The sequence below is a fragment of the Fundulus heteroclitus genome, chromosome 24 (genome assembly GCF_011125445.2).
Source record: "Fundulus heteroclitus isolate FHET01 chromosome 24, MU-UCD_Fhet_4.1, whole genome shotgun sequence".
Taxonomy (NCBI): domain Eukaryota; kingdom Metazoa; phylum Chordata; class Actinopteri; order Cyprinodontiformes; family Fundulidae; genus Fundulus; species Fundulus heteroclitus.
Genome location: NC_046384.1, coordinates 4,276,106 through 4,295,209, shown reverse-complemented (window position 1 = coordinate 4,295,209; position 19,104 = coordinate 4,276,106). Strand labels below are relative to the sequence as shown.

Below are 19,104 nucleotides of genomic sequence, written 5' to 3'. Positions count from 1 at the left end.
CACCTAGTTATTTCTTTTTTTTTTCTCTCTGAATCAAAATTATTGAAATACAGAATCAGCAAAGCTTTGATGCACTTTATCTTGGATTAAACTGAAAAGTGCATCCAAACTTTGACTCACTGCAGTATGAATAAGCCAGTGTATGAATTGGGCTTTATAAATAAATTTGCTTGCCAGTGTACTGTGTATTTGTTTTTATTAGGTTTTGAAAAACTGTGACAATACTGTTATCCCCACTCTATCCAAGTTAACTTAAAATTAACTAATGTGAAGACACAATAATAGTATGTAAGGGTTACATTTAAGAGTTACATTAACTTGCAAGTTTAAAAAGAAAACCATTATCAACTTGTTACATGTTCCATTTATTTTAGCACAATGTGGAGCAATGTTGTGAACTGTGAGCCATACACAAAACTACTTCTCAATTTCCATGGTAATTCAAATAATATTCCATCTATGTCTAAAAATCAATATTTATAAAGAAATCTGAAGCACAAGGTAGGATATACAAAAAGGGCCTAACATAAGCTCATGTGGAAATGTTTAGTGACCTTCTTTAAAGCATTAGCTGTGCCTCTGATTTTCCTGGAACCCAAGCTCTCCTGCAAGTTTAACACCTTCCCCATCAGTTTGCCTGCTCGGTAATTTTGAGGAAAGTCCTCTGAAAAAATAAATAGTTTACATGGTTTTTACTGCTTTATGTATCGCAAAGAAAACTATCCTCATGAATTGGAAAAGTAAACAAAATCTCAGTATCAATCAGTATAGAGATCTTTTGTTGGATCATATTAATCTAGAGACAGCATCTGCTTCCACATCTGATTGGTCTCTTTGGGCTACTCTGATCAACACCATCAGTTAGTGGAATAGGGGGCGGTGGGTTGCTTCCTGCAGGGCGCAGTGGCTGGATGGAGGGGTTCCTGGGGCCCTCGGGGCACTTGGAGTAGGGCGCCTGGTGGATCCGGCTCCGGGGTCTGTTGCCCCCATCTGGGAGGAGTTTGGGAGGCCTACGGGTGGCCTACAGCAGCCGCTTGCGGCGCTCTTGGGGAGCTGCGTGTTGACGGACGTGGGTTACTGACCTGGTAGCTGTGCTGCCGCTGGGTGGGGCCAGGGTGGGTCTGGGGGTCTGGGGTCCCTGGGGCGTGCCGCCCTCGGGCGCGGGCCCCGGCGGGGCCTCGGGGGTTCCGGTTCCGGGGGGTGTGCCGCTTTTGGTGTGGGCCGGCGCGCGCCCGGGTGTCCGCCCCTGCACGGGGCCTCTGGTGCGCTGGGGGGCCTCGGGGCCCGTTGAGCTGGTAGGGGGGCATGGTCATTAACATCTCTGGGCAGATGCTCTTCTCCTTCATTGGATAGGCACTCTGCCAGTGGGGGGAGGGGGAAAGGAGGGGGAGTAGGGACCTACCCAGCCTGAATGTCTACTGTCGAATGTATGGTGAGTTGTTTGAACGTTAGTGTTGGGGAGGGATTAAATCTACGGGTGGGGGGGGGGGGGGGGTTGACGTTCTGGTGGGCTTGTGTCCGGCCCCCTGTCCCGGTCCTGGTCCGTGTCGTCTTCCGGTGCGGGTTTCACCTGGGGGGTGGGGTTTGGGATGGCTCGTGCGGGCCGGCTGGCCAGTGTCCCCCCCTCTTATTATAATTATTATTATTATTATTATTATTATTATTATTATTATTATTATTATTATTATAAATTATTATTATTATTATAAATTATTTATTTAGTTAGTTAGTTTAAGTAGGCTTGGTGGGTGGGCTGGGGGGGGGGGTTGAGGTGTTGGTCCTGATGGGTGGTTGGCTGGCGGGCCGTGCGGCCTCTCCCTGGCCCCCGGGCTACGGTGGTGCCGCTGGCGAGGCCCCCTTCTCTGGGTGGGGCTTTCGGGGAGCGGGGGTGCCTATTGGAGTCAGTAGGGGAGCTGGCTCCCTGGGTTGGCTTCCCAGTCATTTGCCTCCCTCTGCCTGCTCCATCACGCCGCCACACATGTAGGTCCTGAGGGAGGGGGCGTTGCTGGAGGTTGCCACTTTCTGGTGACGCCCCTCTCCCCAATTTTATCATGCATCTTAGACACTGGCCGGGACCACTTCAGCGGGGCTAGCTGCCGGCGGAGCCCACGGGCTCGTCTCCGCGGCTCTTGAGGGCGTCGGCATTGCGGTGGCTGGGTGATTTCCTCGGGGTCGTCTCTGCTCCTTCCTTGGGGGGGGGGGGGGTTGCAGATATCCTGTGTCGGCCCCTCCTGGGTGACCTGCTTTAGGGACCCCTTTGGGAGTCCGGGGTTACGGGTCCCCTGACGCCTGCCTCTGTGCTCGGGGAAGGTGGGTCTTCGGTTCTCCACAATCACTATCAAGCTATTTCTGGATAATCTTCACCTAAACTAGTGCACTTTCACATCTCCCACAGGTGCTGGGTCCCAGGTATTAAGTGTTCACTTATATACAGTAATCTTATAATTTATTTATTTATTTATTTATGTTCTTTCACTTTCTTTTTTCAAATATCACATTACACATGTCAGCTTACATAATAATATATATGATTTAGCAATGGCATCTAGGTGTTATTCGAGTGTATCTGTTGCTTTATGTCTGTTGGTTGTGCTGTTCTTTTTGTGTCTCTTTCCAGGTGATGGAGCAGACAAAGAAGGTTTTATCATTCTCTCCCTTTTATCTCCTCTTTCTTTCACCTCTACTCTTTTTTTTTTCTTTTCTTTCACTTTTTGTTCTTCCTTTAAAAAAACTAAATAAATAAATAAAAAAAATAAATGCAGGGTTAACAAAATCTGTCAAATTAACCGCAATAAAAAAAAAAAAAAGAAAAAAAAAAAAAACATCTTTTATGGTCTTGCAAGACTGGGATGATAACCAATTAAAAAGTCCAAATAAATCCAGGGATATTGTCTGAATCAGACATGAGCAGCCAGAAAATGGTACATTAATTTGGCATCATCTTTACAGTTTCTTTTGTAAAGAAAAATTACTGTAAAGCTTTGTTTAGGTTGCTCTGAGTCTATCAACAGGCTACAGGCAAGAAGCGCACACTCTGGATGGATCATCAAGTCATCACAGTTTAAAGTACTTATCTTTGAGCATAATTATTTCAGTATAAAGTTGGGCCTGGAAATGCATTTCAAAAACAAACCATTCAACTTTTATTAAGCAAAAACTTTTTTTGTATTGAATAGAAAAAAGCAGAGTCGTGGTCATAATGGGCAATTTTATTTATGTGGGTCCAAATATGTCATTGTTCATTTATAGGCTATTCAGCACCTGACAAAGCTATGGTCACATATTGACGAGATAATAGAAAAAGTTCTGTAGTATCACTCTCAGCTTCATTTTCAAGCAGCAGCTGAACCTCAGCCAGTTGCTGTTCATTTAGTGGAAATTCAGGGACCACTATTGCACCATCCACGTGTCCACCGTACTCAGCAGCAATGTCCTAGTCAATGTCAGGGTTTTGGATGTCCTTGATAAAACAAAAACGAGAAAATTCAGCAGTTACTGCACAAATAATTAATAAAATAAGGTTTTAAGCTTTTCACAGAGTGAAATCACAACTCACCTTCCCTGCTAGGAATAATTTTCAAAGGAAAAGTCCGGTCAAAATCAGAATTCAAACTGCTGAAAGTACTTTAAATATAAAATTATTACATACTGTTCAATAAATGATACGTTTTTTTTAATTAAGAGTAATTTTCATTTGAATATGCTTTTGTGGAGGCATCCATGTTTGTACTGCACCTCCCATTTTGTGACGTCATGTTGCGGGAATCGGCTGTTGAGCAAGTCCCAATGCTCTGTTGTGTGTCACTGCGCGCTATTATCCAAGATGGCAACGACCAGTGCTGCAGAGAGTGATGGATTAATTAGCGACAGTGATGGGAGTTTCATGGATTTATCATCATCATCTGATAGTGAATTGGAATATATAGAATACTTTCTTGATAGCAACCTGACATTTGACGAAATCCAGCCGTACCAGTTTGAGGCAAGGAGACCAAAAAGGGACGATTTGAGTTGAATCTGTCTGCTGCGACAGTCGTCTCCTTACTTTTGTGTTTTTGTTCTCAGTTCTTCTTGCCGATGAAATAGCTCTGTGTCCCTTTTTTCTAAAGTTGCTTGTAAATTTCATGAGTTGCAGGTTGCAGTTTTTTGGGCTTGTTTCAGAAAGTCGCTTGTTGGGGCTCTAAACTAAGTGACACTTCTGCACTACAGACACCAGCTGAAATATCCGTCCGCCTCATAACTGAAAGGTGAAAAAAATGTTTTTTATCACTTTTACCCGATGTATTGCAACATCCAACTGCCATGCACGTGGGCATTGTTGCTTCAACAATAGCTCTCGTGAATTTCAATAGTGAAGTCCTCTGGAAATCCAAACAATTCTTGTTGATCGCAGCTGTGTACAACAGTTCTTATTGAATTACCCTGTAGAGTGCAGTGGCTCTCCACTAAGAAACGTCACAGGATGTGATGTCAGGCGGCCATTATTGCCCAAACATAATGGCTGACCCTAGAAACAGTGATCTAGACGACAATTTATGCTTTTATTTTCTTATTGATTAACACTAAATTCATTAAATCACCACAAACGTATTAGTTTTAGGTATAGCTAATGATCCACGGAAATTCCCTTGTTGACCGGACTTCTCCTTTAAATAACAATAAAATTAATATGCATGCATTTGGACAGTAGAAGGAAAATAAAGGGCAACATGTAACCTAACAATGTAAACTCCCAGCTGAGGTTGAAACTATGAATCTCCCTGCTAAGAGACAACGGTGTTTACTGCATCACTTTAAGGCTTGAGATAATACAGTACATTAACAAGTAGAAATAAATGAGGCCTCAGTGTTTCCCACAGGTATCACAGTAGCCATTTGTGTACTGTGATACAGTCACTATCATTACTATGATGATATATCTTAATATTACAGTTGCCATTCATGAATTTATATTACAACTGTAGCGCCATGACACATCACTGTGACCTGTACTCTTAGGTGGGATGGCCTTCCCTCTCTACGAGGAGGCAGTGTCATTGGTACACTTTTATTTACAAGGCCCTTCTCGGATTACTGCCCTCTTACATACATCCTTGTGTGTGGAACTTTATAAAAAGAGACTGGAAGTTGACTAAGTTTTATCCTTAGATGCTTTTAAGTTGAAAGTGAAAGAATTTGAAATGCCCTCAATTATCTGTAATTGTTTTATTTGATATGTTTTTTTTGTGTGTGTCATTTAATCTATTGTATATCTCTTCAATGTGTAACTTTGCTGCCTCTTGCCCAGGACTCCCTTAAAAAGAGGTTTTTAATCTTAATGGGATTTTTTTCCTGGTTAAAAAAAGGTTAAAAAAAAGAAAAGAAAAAAAGCAGCTGCATAGGCCAATTTTTTACATTTTTGATCTCCAATGTAAATATCACTTTCCATACTTCAAATACACTTATTTGATGATCATAAAAGCTCAACCATGGTATCTTATAAAATGAAAAAAAACCCTCAAGATTCTCTGGCCCATCCATCGTGTAAACCATACTATTTCGGTATGCCAGAGCTGCTCCGGAATTAGATTACCCTCGGTCCTAATTGGATGGTTTTTCCAGCATTCATGTGTTATGTGAACTGCAAAAAGGTCCTTTGTAAAGGAGAGGAAATTTCCATTAGTTGTTTTTTTTTTTTTGGGGGGGGGGGGGGGGGGGTATTATTCTTTAATGCTTTTACAAGTGTGATACTCCAGTCAGTACTGTTGAATAATATTCTATGTAAGATGTTTGCACTTCATTATAACATATGAAAAACAAAACAGAAAAGATAAAGGGGAAACATCTCCCTTATTCACAATCAGGAAACTAACCCCTGGAGGACATATCAATAAGGTGATCAGTCTCTAGGTTGTGCAGTGGGCTGTAGTATTTTGAGGTTACATCTACCATTATCACTAAAGGAGGCAGAGGAATAACTAAACATCTGACTTGGGGAGATTTAGAGACGAAAAAGCGGATGGAAGGGTTACATTAACACACAGTCTACTGTGTATATAGCTTCTGTATATATATCTATTCTATTTTATTTTGTTTTGTCTGTACCATCAACACCAAATCAAATTCCTTGTAAGTGAAAACCTACTTGGCAATAAACTAGATTCTGATAAGGGAAGAAGCCATTGTGAGGCTAAAGCTAGGCTAGCGCCCTCTTACCACGCTGAGGAAAGCAAACTGTGTGAAACTTCGACTCACATCTGCCATTTAACACTCAGTGGATAATCATAATGCATTCTCATTCAATTAGAGGTAAGAATATATCACCTATGAACTGTAAATCAAACAAGAAAAATGTTTGATTCAGGACCCAAAGTTGTGCATGCCTTACCTCTAACAGCCAAAAGCAGCATTAATCTGCCCCTTGTGAGCGTCAGGCTACTTCCTGCCTGCTTGAAATTATTTGGTGGAGTTCGAAGCTTAACCTAACTCATATTATTATTAACCTGTTACATTAGCATTCGGTTAGCACAGACCTCTCAACTTTTATCAAAAGTTAAGAGTGAGATTATGCTAATTTTGGGGGCGGGGCTTGTTTGGGGCGTGGTTAACCGGACCCTGGAAGAGCCGGTGGAGTCATCTCCATCTCATTTTTATCCCACCAGACATTGAAGTAGACATGTATTACTTTTGTTAAAAAGAAAGAGACGTATTAATACCTTATTGTTCAGTTAATGGATTTAAACATAAAAAAACACACAATTGTTCAAACAATACTGAATAAAATTAAGTAGTTTTAAGTTATTCACTGAATTATTACACTGTTACACATTAATCTATGGGTTTGTTTATCATTGTAGATCTATAACCTGATTGGTGAATCAGGCTGAGTTTCATCAAGTCTTTATGTTCAACATTTTCCCCTCAGCAGCAACACTAAAGCACACAGAGGTTCCCGCTGCGTCTTTATGCACGATCCAGCTGCTGATGTCTCCCTCTTTTCAGCTCAATGCACTTCTAGACTGTTATAGTTTTTAACCAGCCCGTTGCCAAAAAACGCATCCCCTGCTGTTTCATAGAAATATACACTTGTAGTTGATGTAACATTTTCTACGTGTTTACACATGTGTTCTGAACTACTAGTGTGAATTTCAGGTGTGTGGGACAATTTTTAGATTAAAAACATAGGGGAATGCGTTTTTTGGCAGCCCCATGGCCAAAAAACGCATTCCCTGCTATCTCAGAGGAGTTGACACTTGTATGACTGTATTCCTGTATATCCATCTGTAATTAAACGACAAGGGTCAGCAAATGCAGATTCTGCCCTGTAAAACAATGACAGGGCAATTGTCGCTCTATGATCTGCAGCCCCATTTGGAGCTTTTAAACAGGCTTTTGAAAAACTTTGATAATTTGCTGCTGTAATATTATAGATTTTTCAGAATAAAAAGCTAGCAGATGTGCAGAATCAAAACATAACAGAAATACAATTATAGAGCATTCAGTATTGTAAGAAAGCCCACACTGTTTCTGGATAAATAGATTATTGTATGAGTTAAGTTCTATTCCGTTTTATGCCTCTTTCCTTGTAAGTTTGAAATGTCCCATGCTCCTGAATGCACCATAGATTTCTGACGCTCACGAAAGCATCCCACTGGTCTATGAACGCGGTGCTGTGCACGTTTGATCTTCCGCTTAAGAAAAAGCTTTTCAGTTTCAAAACTCACGTCGGCTCTCACGGTTTATTGTGGTGTGTGAATAACAAGAGACCACAACAAATAAATCAGCCGTACCTCGGATAAAAACTTTGGATTTAATGTTGTTCATAACACCCGTACTTTTGTAAATGAATCTGCCAAATACACACAGTTTTTTTCACACTAGAAGTACATTTAAACGTTTTAATATAATTAATATAAGAACAAGTCGCTCCGTTGGTCGTATTTTAATTCGTTTTCCGTCGATATTCATTTGTACAGAGCGAGGCGCGCTCCCGCGACAGGGGATGCATATCTCGGCAGGCATGCACTTTTGAGCATAACACCGGCTCACTTTCACCACTGGTTAAGACTAAAATTATTCATAACTCTGATCACTCTTCCTGCTGCTCTGTTAACACGAACTGCAGCAGGAATTACTGATGGCCATAAGTTGTGAAAGAAGCCGAAACAGCTCAGCAGAAGGCGGAGTTTTGTTATCCGCAGCCCAGATGGGCTTTGTGATTTTTATGTGTGAGAAATGCCATGTTTGCGTGTGAGCGTGTGAAGTTAGTGAAATGCATGTGTCACACGGTCAATGCGTGAGAGTTGAGAGCTATGGTTAGCATCATCACTGAAGTGCCGCATTAGTTACTGCTACAATACAGCAGTCATCATTTTTCTCTCGTGCCGAAAAATTGTAACTGCTAACTATATATACCTGAACAATTCGACCAAATAGCAATATGTGATTCTACGGCTGTTTATTCGAACATAGCACTACTCCATGAGGAATAGTTGTGCTTTTTTGGAGGCAATAACGGTTGTGAATTCCACTTACCCTACATACCGCAAACATTGGAGAAGCCTTCGGCATTGTCCCGCCTCCAGCCGTCTTCTTCACCGATGGATGACGAGCTGTCAGTCAAAAGCTTGCTGATACTACTTCCCGTGTGATCGTGTCTGCAAGGCCCAATCAGGAGAAGGCTTACACAAGAGGTTTGTCTCCGCACAACCTGTCAAAACATATTTTCCTTCACGCAAGGAGAAAATCAGTCCGAGGGCAGAGACGCTTTCGAAAGTGCAGCCGTCCTCGAGTGTGGCCACTGGATAGAAAACTGTGCGTGGGGTGAGATCCTGAGAGGGCGTTGGAGGAGCTGGCAGGCGCGGAGAGTGATTTTCTCCTGTTGAAGCGGCAGTTTCTTGCGCTTGGTAGATAAACCATGCGCAAGTATGTTTATTTTGCTCGTGGACATTTTGATATAAATGTGACGCGGTAACTACCAGTGCATAGATTGCCGACAACCAGCTGCGCTTCGAAGGAATCGCACAATCGTGCACTGCATCTGGATTCAGCGCACACAGTAAATCTATGCTGCGCAGTAAATAAAATCCAAGCTGAACTGTAAACAAAATAATAATAAACCACGTAATTTTGTAAGAGTTTTTGCAACTTTGGTGAGACGGCGTAACACGGTCTCGCTCTGTGAGCGCAAGGTGATGTTTGGAGCGCACCACTGATTGATGGGTGGGGCAGACTCTTTATAGTTGGGCAGGTTGGGGTGCGTGTCTTTGCTCTGGGCCCCGTTTCAGAAAAAATGGTTGATCTGCCCTGAGTAGAAAGCTGCTACTTTGAGTAGTTCTACCTCACTGCGTCATACTCAGCGTTTCCGGTTTCAGAACAGGTGATATCAGTCAGGTAACTAAACTCAGCGTCCTATCAGCCCTGAGTTGAACGTGAGCACGAGTTATGAAAAAAGCCCTGATCAATGGATCGCAGATAACGTGATTCACCATGGCAACAGCAGGAAATAAGCCTCAAAGTGTGCATTTTCCGTGAGTGGAAATATAAATCTTTAATGAAAATGGTAAACCATAATAAACAATGCTGTTACTGCAGAAAAACGAGTTGGCGGCAGAAAATAGCTGAAAAAGTCAATGCATGAGTGATATTATTAGTTATTTGACAGAGAATAAAGCTGCTTTCTCACACTTTCTTAACACAAATGGGGGGGGGGGCATTGATTACAAAAGGCTTTGAAAGGACATGGCAGCAAATCATGATGGTATATGAAAATACAGTTTTATCATCTAAGGTTAAATTAAAAGTTTTTCTTATGTTTAATTGTACTGAACTGTAACATTAATTGACTATATTCAACTTATTCAATTAATGAGGGGATGTTGGGAGTTATTGAAATAACTAATATTTTCATCTTTTTGCTGGCATTGTTCACACATCATTCTAAAAAAAGAGTTGACACTGAATGTCTTTTAGGTGTTTAATTTGTTCCAACCTCAGTTTATCTTCCAAATGTCACGATCCCTAGGCATTTGTGATTATTTATGATTGAGTTTTATCTTTGGGATTGTGCATTTGTTCTGTTATTGTGTTTACATTCATTGGTTCTCACGTTTCTTCTTAAGTTGCCTTCCAGCTGTTCTGTTACCTTTGATTGCTCCACACCTGTGTCCTGTTTAGTTCAATTATCTCCTGAGTATTTAAGTTCCGGGTTTCTGTTCAGTCTTTGCTGGATCCTTAATCATTATCACCCAAGTCTGTCAGAGCTCTCTTGTTGGTTTTCAGTCCCAGTTTGTGATCTGTTTTGTTACCTACCTGTTGAGTTTCTGGAATAAATCTATACCCTGCTAATCGATGCTTCCTCACCGCTTCTTCTGCGCCGTTGGTCCTCAACAAAAACCTCAACTCATAACAGAATTATCCACCCAAGAGAGAACCCAGCAGCAAGGCGGTGAGATGATTACTCTTTTTGAGTATCTCTGTCGGGCGGCAGAAAAGACAGCACGCCTCGAGAAAGCTGAGTCTCTCCGTCGGGAAACAAAAGAGACAGCTCGTGTTGAGGAAGTGAGAACGCCGTTTTGGAGCTCGAGATTGGCAGTTCCCTCATCTAGAATGGGGCCGCGGCGTTACGAGGCTCTTCAACCCGGAACTGACAAAGCGTCATCCCGCTCCCAGGGTTTCCGTCGTGGGCGCCAGCACGGCTCGCAGCAAGCCTTCCCAGCCGACGCCTCGCATCACTTCCGCGGGGGTCGACGCAGCCCTGGGCAGGTCCGGCAGCAGCCCGCTCCCCAGTCAAGGTATGAGCATTCTGAAGCTGAGCCAACTCCCTCGGCAAAGCAGTGGGCGGCCAGGTTACACCACTCTGCGGAGGAAGCAGGGGCGAACCTAAGAGGTCTGAAGATGGTGTCCAGGCCCCAGCAGAGCCTATGTTCAGCCAGTTATCAGGAGATTGTTTGGATGAACCTTCTCCAGCGCCTGCTCCTCACAGTTTTAAGGCATCTTCTCCAGTGCCTGCTCCTCGCAGTTTTAAGGTATCTTCTCCAGTACCTGCTCCTCGCAGCTTTAAAGCACCTTCTCCAGAGCCAGCACCTTGCTACAAATCGGTGCCCACACCAGCCCCAGTTGACGGGGCTGTTCAGAACCATAAGGACCATCAACCCAAGCTCATTCTGGGCTTCCTGGCTGGGTTTCTGAAAGAGCTCCTCAGTACTTTGGAGGCATCTCCTAAGCCTGTCAATGAGGAGGTGGAAATTGTACATCCTGCTCCACCGCCAGTCTTTGAAAGTCCTGGTTTTGTCTCCGAGGGTCCGGCCGACGCCTCTGTTCCTGGCTCCGTCTCCGAGGGTCCGGCCGACGCCTCTGTTCCTGGCTCAGTCTCCGAGGGTCCGGCCGACGCCAGTCCAGCGTCCGACGTGGGGGTCCGGATGGACCCACCGCCTATCCTTGCTCCAGGGTTACGAGAGGAGGTCTGGGTGGACCTGCTTCTAATTGGAGTGCCAGAACAAGGTGTTCCGGAGAGCCTCCGCTGTCGCCGGCCTTCGGGGGTCCTCCTCCGTCGCCGGCCTTCAACGGTTCCATTCTGCTGTCGATCTTCAGGATCCTCCCACCGCTGGCCGCCTGGGGCTTTGCTCCGCTGGGGACGTCCTCCGCGACGCCCGCATCGGACTCTGCTCCGCCGGGGTCGTCCTCTGCGACGCCCGCATCGGACTCTGCTACGCCGGAGTCGTCCTCCACAACTCCCGCCACAGGTTCTGCCATGCTGGGGTCACCCACCAGATGCTTCTCCTGGTTGGCCACCCAAACGGTCTTGTTTTTTTGGTTATGGACTCTGACCCTCTGCCATGTGCCTCCCTCCACCCGCCCTGTTTGGGTTGTTTTGTGTTTGGACTCTTGCCCTCCGTCCGGTGCCCCCTTTCACCCACCCGGGTCGGGGGATTATTGTTTTGGTTTGGGCATCTGGTATCCGCCCTTAAGGGGGGGTTATGTCACGATCCCTAGGCATTTGTGATTATTTATGTTTGAGTTTTATCTTTGGGATCGTGCATTTGTTCTGTTATTGTGTTTACATTCATTGGATCTCACGTTTCTTCTTAAGTTGCCTTCCAGCTGTTCTGTTACCTTTGATTGCTCCACACCTGTGTCCTGTTTAGTTCAATTATCTCCTGTGTATTTAAGTTCTGGGTTTCTGTTCAGTCTTTGCTGGATCCTTAATCGTTATAGCCCAAGTCTGTCAGAGCTCTCTTGTTGGTTTTCAGTCCCAGTTTGTGATCTGTTTTGTTACCTACCTGTTGAATTTCTGGATTAAATCTATACCCTGCTTATCGATGCTTCCTCGCCGCTTCTTCTGCGCTGTTGGTCCTCAACAAAAACCTCAACTCATAACACCAAATCCTTCCATTAAACATCAATGTACCTGTTACCTTTCATAATGAATGTCTGAGTGTTTCTTTCATGCTTCATTATACCGCCACTCTTTTTAGGTTTACAGTTGTACTATAGTCTTTCCATTTCCAGATCATGGATATACTGATTTAGTCACCAAATACATAGTAAACAGGATACATTACCTTCTGTTGAACTGGTAGCCACTCTGCTCTGCTGCAGTGCACTGCAGAGCAGAGCTTATGCAACTGGAGACATAAGGAGCCTCCACCTTTATTTTAGCGGCACAAACATTGTAACCTTGTGCCTGATAAAGTTATGCTACCCAAACACAAACTAAATAGTAGTGGTATATAATGTATTCAAGACCCTACTTTGATGATACAACACACTTTTATCATAACATGTACGTTCCAAACATACAAACAGCTCTGAGGTAGCAAAACTGGTATGTCCAAACAGGATTACAGGATTAAGATAGGGAATGCTTTACTCAAAGGCTTTGACAAACCGCGGGAAATCAGAAAGGCCCGACGCAGGAAACCAGGAAGAGAGAGGGGAATGAGGAAGAGTTCTATCACAGCCGATCGGCACGGCTCTTCTCTTACCAAATAAAGCCAAAACAGCAGAAACCACTTAGAACGTAATCACACATTGGAAATATTCAGCACAGTTTAAACAAACTCCCTTTTAAGTACTTAAGCATTAAAACTATTCCTAATATTTTGTGCCCAGGCGCAAAGTTCTACCTTATGGGTGAAAAGAAAAGAAAAAATATTTTATGTGATGTTTCTCCTAACAAAGGATATTGATGTTGCACTGCTCAGCATCCTTGGATCATAGCTGGGATCTGGCATGGAGACTTGCAAAGTTCTCTAAGGGGCAGAAAACATATATTCTCTGGGCGCTACTCCGACAATTTGTCTGGCCAAAACAAATTGAAGGGATCTCATCGGTCCCTGAAAGATGATGGATCTTCCAGTTAAATTAAAGACGAATTAAAGTTAATTTTAAGTCAAGACCTCCCTGGTGAGATCAGGGGAAAAAGGTGATGGATCAACAGCACGCAGAAATTTAGCTGAACGCTTTCTCAACACAGTGGCACTATGCAGAAGAAGGCAGATCTCTTCATCCATTGTGGTTTTATCTCTGGGAGTAGTAGTTTGATCTCTGGACAGCCATCATCCCCGTGGTGATTGAAGATGGGGATGTCTTCATCAGTTGTAGTCCACACTATGTTTCCATGCTCTAGAATGGTAGCTGCTTCAATGGCTTCCAGGAAACAATAGCACCATCCTGACTTAAATAAAAAAAATAGCTGGTAGTGCATTTCCTGTCTTGAACATCATAGTCCCAGTCAGTATCAGATAATCCCAACAACTGCCACTTTTTCTGTAGCATAACTCATAGCTTTTTGTACCTTGTAATTTCTGTACACATGCTTCAAATTTGTCATATCTTTGTCATATAATTTACGTCATATCTTCTCAAGGGTCAGACGTATGTTGTGACAATCTATTTACAATCCAGTATAAACTGTCATGATTTTAGTCGTGCCATGTTTTTGCTACTCTCTCCCTCCCCTGCTAAGTGATGATTATTCACACCTGGGCGGTTCCCAATTTAAACACCTGCTCTTCGCCCTTGGCCTTCCCTTCGGAATGTGCCAAGGTGGCCTATACTATCTCCCTATTATCGGGTAAGGCAAAGCAGTGGGGCAATTCTGAGTGGGGGAATGATTCTGACAGCTGTGACTCATTTTTTAATTTTTCTGATGAAATGAAGAGAGTTTTTGATCCTGTCCATCCTGAGAGGGAGGCTGCCAGGAGGTTGTTTACTCTCAAACAGGGTTCTCGACCAGTGAATGACTATACCATCAATTTTCATGCCTTGAAGTCTAGTTGTCTTTCGGACAAGGAGGCTTTGTTTTAGGTTTTTTATCAGGGCCTGTCAGATGATATTTAGGATGAGATTGCTACCCGTGATCCTCCCAAGAGCCTCAAGGGTTTGGAACAGTTGGCCTCTCGGATTGATCAACGCCTTCGAGAAAGGAGAAGAGAGGTCTATGTACTATCAAAGAAGGGTCCCCACTGTCCAGGGCAGTCCACGCAGTATGCCCCAAGCCCATGAGATACTTAAGTATATACCCTTCTGCCACTTTTTAATTGACGGGTGATTAATGACCCTAATCATTTCCGGCCTCCCTTGATTTCCGGTCTCCCCTTTGATTTCCTGCCTTACCCATATTATATTATTGTCATTAATACGATATTATTATTATTAATATAGTTATTAACTTTATTATCGTGATTATTTAAGTATGTCTAATGATTCCTTTAATACACATCCAGCTACTTAATTCAGTTTATCCACATCCAGTTATTTAATTCATCTTATACACATCCAATGATTTAATTTTTATCCACATTCAGTTATTTAATTTTTATACACGCTCAATCTGATGCTTAGCAGCAGCATACCACCCATATTAAATGATGATATTAATTATAATACAATTCACTTTATAATTATATCTATTTATTTCGGTTGCACACATGCAATTAATGTATCTTATACGCACTCAATCTAACGCTCAGCAGCATACCAGCCACACTCTACGTAAGCTTTGCCGAATACCGATCCTACGTGGAAAAAACCTCCGTCCCGCACCGTTGTGATTGCGCTGATATAGAGAATCCTTAATCTTTAATCCTGATATAAAGATTAATTCAGTTTGGAAGCACGACAAAAAGCGTCTTCATAGTGCAGCAGCTCACTCTCTTACTGATCACGACCCCGAGTTTCACGAGATCTGTAGAGGAGGGAAGGAGCTGTCTCAAACACATGTGCTGCGTTTGCATGCAGCAGGAAGGGGAGACAATATCGATCCGGCATTTGCAGTCAGCAAATTTGTGCAGAGCATTATCTTATCATTTTCACACAACAGCAAAACCTTCCTTTCAACGAGCATGACATCCTTTCATTGTTAGTTAATAAACAAAAACACCGAGCCTCTCTGTTATCTTTATCAACAGAGTGTCTGGTCAGCGCAGATCAGTGGATGGACACTACACTTCCTGGTCAGCTAGGGAGCCGAACAGGAAACCTCCCTCTTATCTCAATAAACCAGTGACCATTGCCGCTCAGTGCTCCACACACCAGGCCATTGTTAGTTAGCAGAACAGGAAAGCGTTTCAACTTATCTCAATAAGACACTGCTCCGCGCAGGTCGGGGTATCCGGCCTCGGTAAAACTTAGTATACCGCTGGAAGTCACGACTCTCTCGGTAAACGCATCCTCTCAGTACCAGAAATGTATAAAGATGCTCATTCGGTGCAAGGTAATCATCAGTCGGGACCATGCCAGAAACCTCTTCAGCTTCGGTCCTCACTAACGCTCAGATCCATCCCGAGGGTCAGAACGCAAGCTCCAACCCACAACATGGCAAACGCTTCTTTGGTAAGTTCTAATGAATATATTCTAACAATTTTTAAGTTATACGTTGAATATACGGTGGGGGAATCCCCCCTATGACGCTACTGATTATGTGATACCGTAGTAATGTCACTTGGGGAATCCCCCCTTACGCTTTTCGGCTGTGTAACAATATATGTTTAATTATTTTTCAGACCTCACAGGTGTGGAGCAAGAAAATGTACTTTTAACACCGTTGAACTACGGTAGGATTTACTTTCATAAAGATAAAGTATCTAAAGTATTTAAAGATACTAATACGTTGTTTTAACCATTTTATTTTTATTGTTTTAGGTTTTTTTGATGAGACGAGCGGTAATCCTTACCTACAGCACGGTGTTCACCAGGCTCAGCCGCAAAGAACTCGGCCTGAGAGCAAACTTACACTGAAAAACCGCCCGTCCCGAAGCAAAACCCGCCAGGACTTTGCCTCGCAAAATACGTCTACCCCTAAACAAGAAACAGATAAAGTCATTGATCTGCGTACACCACCGCCGGTTCGCCAACCTCTCTTCCTCCACTCAGCGGTAGCGGGCATTCAACCTCGCCAGCTGTTTGTAGCACAAACGCCCACCTTGCAAAACAACCAGGTCCAAACGGATGTACCACAAGCAACGATTCCACCAGCAAACCATACGCATCGTAAGTTTCTTTATAACTCTGAAACTATCGATTTTATGTTTCTCAACTAGCCCCGTTTCATGTTCTCATTGTATGCCATTGACAGTCACACTGAGCGTTGAAACTTCAGTTCAGACGGTTCAAGACCAGCGGGAGACTACATCATACGGTAGGTCATTTGTGGGACATTCATGTGGCGTGCTACGTTAACGCGCAGTTTCCGCTCTAGTTTTACGTGGGTTCGATTCCCCGGTGTGATGCATTTTTTTTATCTTTTTTTATGTATTTATTTCTGCTGCAATCATTGTATGCGTGTAATTCGCTCCATTAAAAAGCTCCGTCTTTCTTTCTTAACAGAAGCAGCCCTCCTGAGGGAAAACGGTGCTGAAGGTGCAGAGATACAACCCCCTAACGCACCTCAAACTGATCTGCCAGCAACCTCTTCAGACGGTGAGTAATACAGTTTTTTTCATTAATTAACTTAATAGTTAATTTATTATTTATTTATTTACACTCTTAAAGTTTAAACTACTGTTCTGCACGGTTTGAAAATATCTAAGGCCTCCTTCCCTCTGTGTATGTGTGTGTGTGTGTGTGTGTGTGTGTGTGTGTGTTCCACCGTCTTAGTGGGGTAGTGGGGACATCACAGGTTTTTAACCTCTGTGTGTGTGTGTGTGTGTGTGTGTGTGTGCATGTTCTACCGTCTTAATGGGGACCATCACAGGTTTTTAACCTTTGAAGTCAGGACATTTTACGACATTTAAGTATGGCAGTGTTAACCTCTGTGTGTGTGTGTGTGTGTGTGTGTGTGTGTGTGTGTGTGTGTGTGTGTGTGTGTGTTCGAATCAGACCTCTCCTCACTTTTCACCCATATGCCGTTTTTACTAATTTATTTAATTGTATTTACTTATTTATATCTATATACATATATATTTTTTTTAATTTTTGCAGCCCCTGATACGATCCGGAGAAGACGATCCTTAAGAAAGAGGAAAAGACCCAGTCTCATTACACTAAGTTCTACCCTCGAGATAGTCCAGAGAGTAATTCCGAAGCTCGAGACAAAAGTGATTACGATTCGAAGGCTTGCAACGGGTAAATAATTTCTTTCGCCTACAATAAATAATGAAATCAATAAATCCCTATGTCCTTCTTTGTTAAATCTCTGTATTTACAATTAGTTTATTATATCATAACGAATCATTGTTCTTCCACCTCTTCACACACATGAAATCACCTTTTTCTACAATTAGGCCGCCGTATAATAAAATGAATAAATCCCCTGCATCCTTCTTTTCTTTATTATATAATAATGAATCAATGCATTTCACCTATTTCTAAATATGAAAGCATCCTTTTCTACAATTGGGCAGTCGTATAATAACTTCCCATTCATACTATATTAAATATCTGTATTTACAATTAGTTCATGGCATATTAAAACATTATATTTTAATCTCTTTCCACATATGAAACTACCTTTTTCTACAAATAGCTTGTAATATAATAAATGAATGTTTTATTCTTTCCTGATTATAGTTGTTCTGTTCTATTACAGAATCTGCATCGATTATTCAACAAATTCCATACTGCGGCCGCAGAGGAACCTACTACAGTCGGAGAGCTGAGGAGCTTCTGAGAAACTGCATCTTTCTCCTGAAAGAAAACGCCAAGATCTCATTGCTACAGTAGAGTTAACCTTTTAAATTGTGACCTCTGTTAAAATGGGTAGCCAGCAACTGAGAAATGCATTGAATGAAATTGTTGAAGCTGTGAATGAACTCCGTAATCTCCCTGTACACCCTGCAACCGAATTTCTCAATCTAACCCCAAATTCCCCAGTCAGAACTCAGGGTCCAGATTTGGACCTTGAATGTTTACTATCTGTAGAACGAGCCATCGAACGATTAAACGATTCTTTCTCTCAACCATACTCGCCTGAAAATAATTCCTTAGAGTTTCAACAGCAAGTTACAAACGCTTTACACGAAATCACACAAATGGTTAATGACCTTCAAAATCTCCCTGTCCGGCATATGCCTGGTTCTTTCAATGTAGCTCCACATTCACCGTCCAGGTTAGAACAAGCGGTCCATCAATTAAACGTTTCTCTCTCTCAAACATTTAGCCCTAATCCTACAAATGCACAGTATGTGCAACACGGTGGGGGTCTTGTAGAAAACGGTGAACAAAATCCCACTGGTTCTTCCAATACTGCTTTGCCAAATCCCACATCCAACCAGCCTCAACAGCCATCTCTCATTGCACCCGACCGAGCGGATCAACCCTACACCAGTCATGGACAGTCAGCTGCAAACAGCTCTGAACATACCCAACAAACTCAGAGAGAGCGAGAAGGTTTCAATGTTACAGAAATAAGACGTCCTTTCAACGTCATTGCCTCGCGAGCCGGCTACGCTCCCAACCCCGCCGAATTTTACACACAAGTGTATCATATTCTCACCGAGCTCGCAGAGTCAGCTGCTCGCCTTGCCTCTCGTAGCGATATTATTCAGCTAGAATTGAGCGGAGAAGGATTTTCTCATCACGCCATCGTTCAGGTAAATGATGAACGTGATTCAATTCTGCCTGCATTTCTGGAATTTTTAGAGGATTTAACACAGTCAAACGCGGAATTGCCGGATCCAAACA

The 19,104-nt window shown here is 42.9% G+C and overlaps 1 long non-coding RNA gene across 2 annotated transcripts; it reads left to right on the top strand.

Moving 5' to 3' along the window:
• Window positions 1-16,558: 16,558 nt before the first annotated feature.
• LOC118557945 lies at window positions 16,559-18,083 on the top strand. Of its 2 annotated transcripts, XR_004928140.1 has the most exons (4): window positions 16,559-16,621; window positions 16,810-16,902; window positions 17,404-17,547; window positions 18,011-18,083. It is a non-coding gene; the product is annotated as an uncharacterized LOC118557945 (long non-coding RNA). The 2 variants fall into 2 exon arrangements; XR_004928139.1 differs by lacking the exon at window positions 18,011-18,083 and having other exon boundaries at window positions 17,404-17,613.
• Window positions 18,084-19,104: the final 1,021 nt, after the last annotated feature.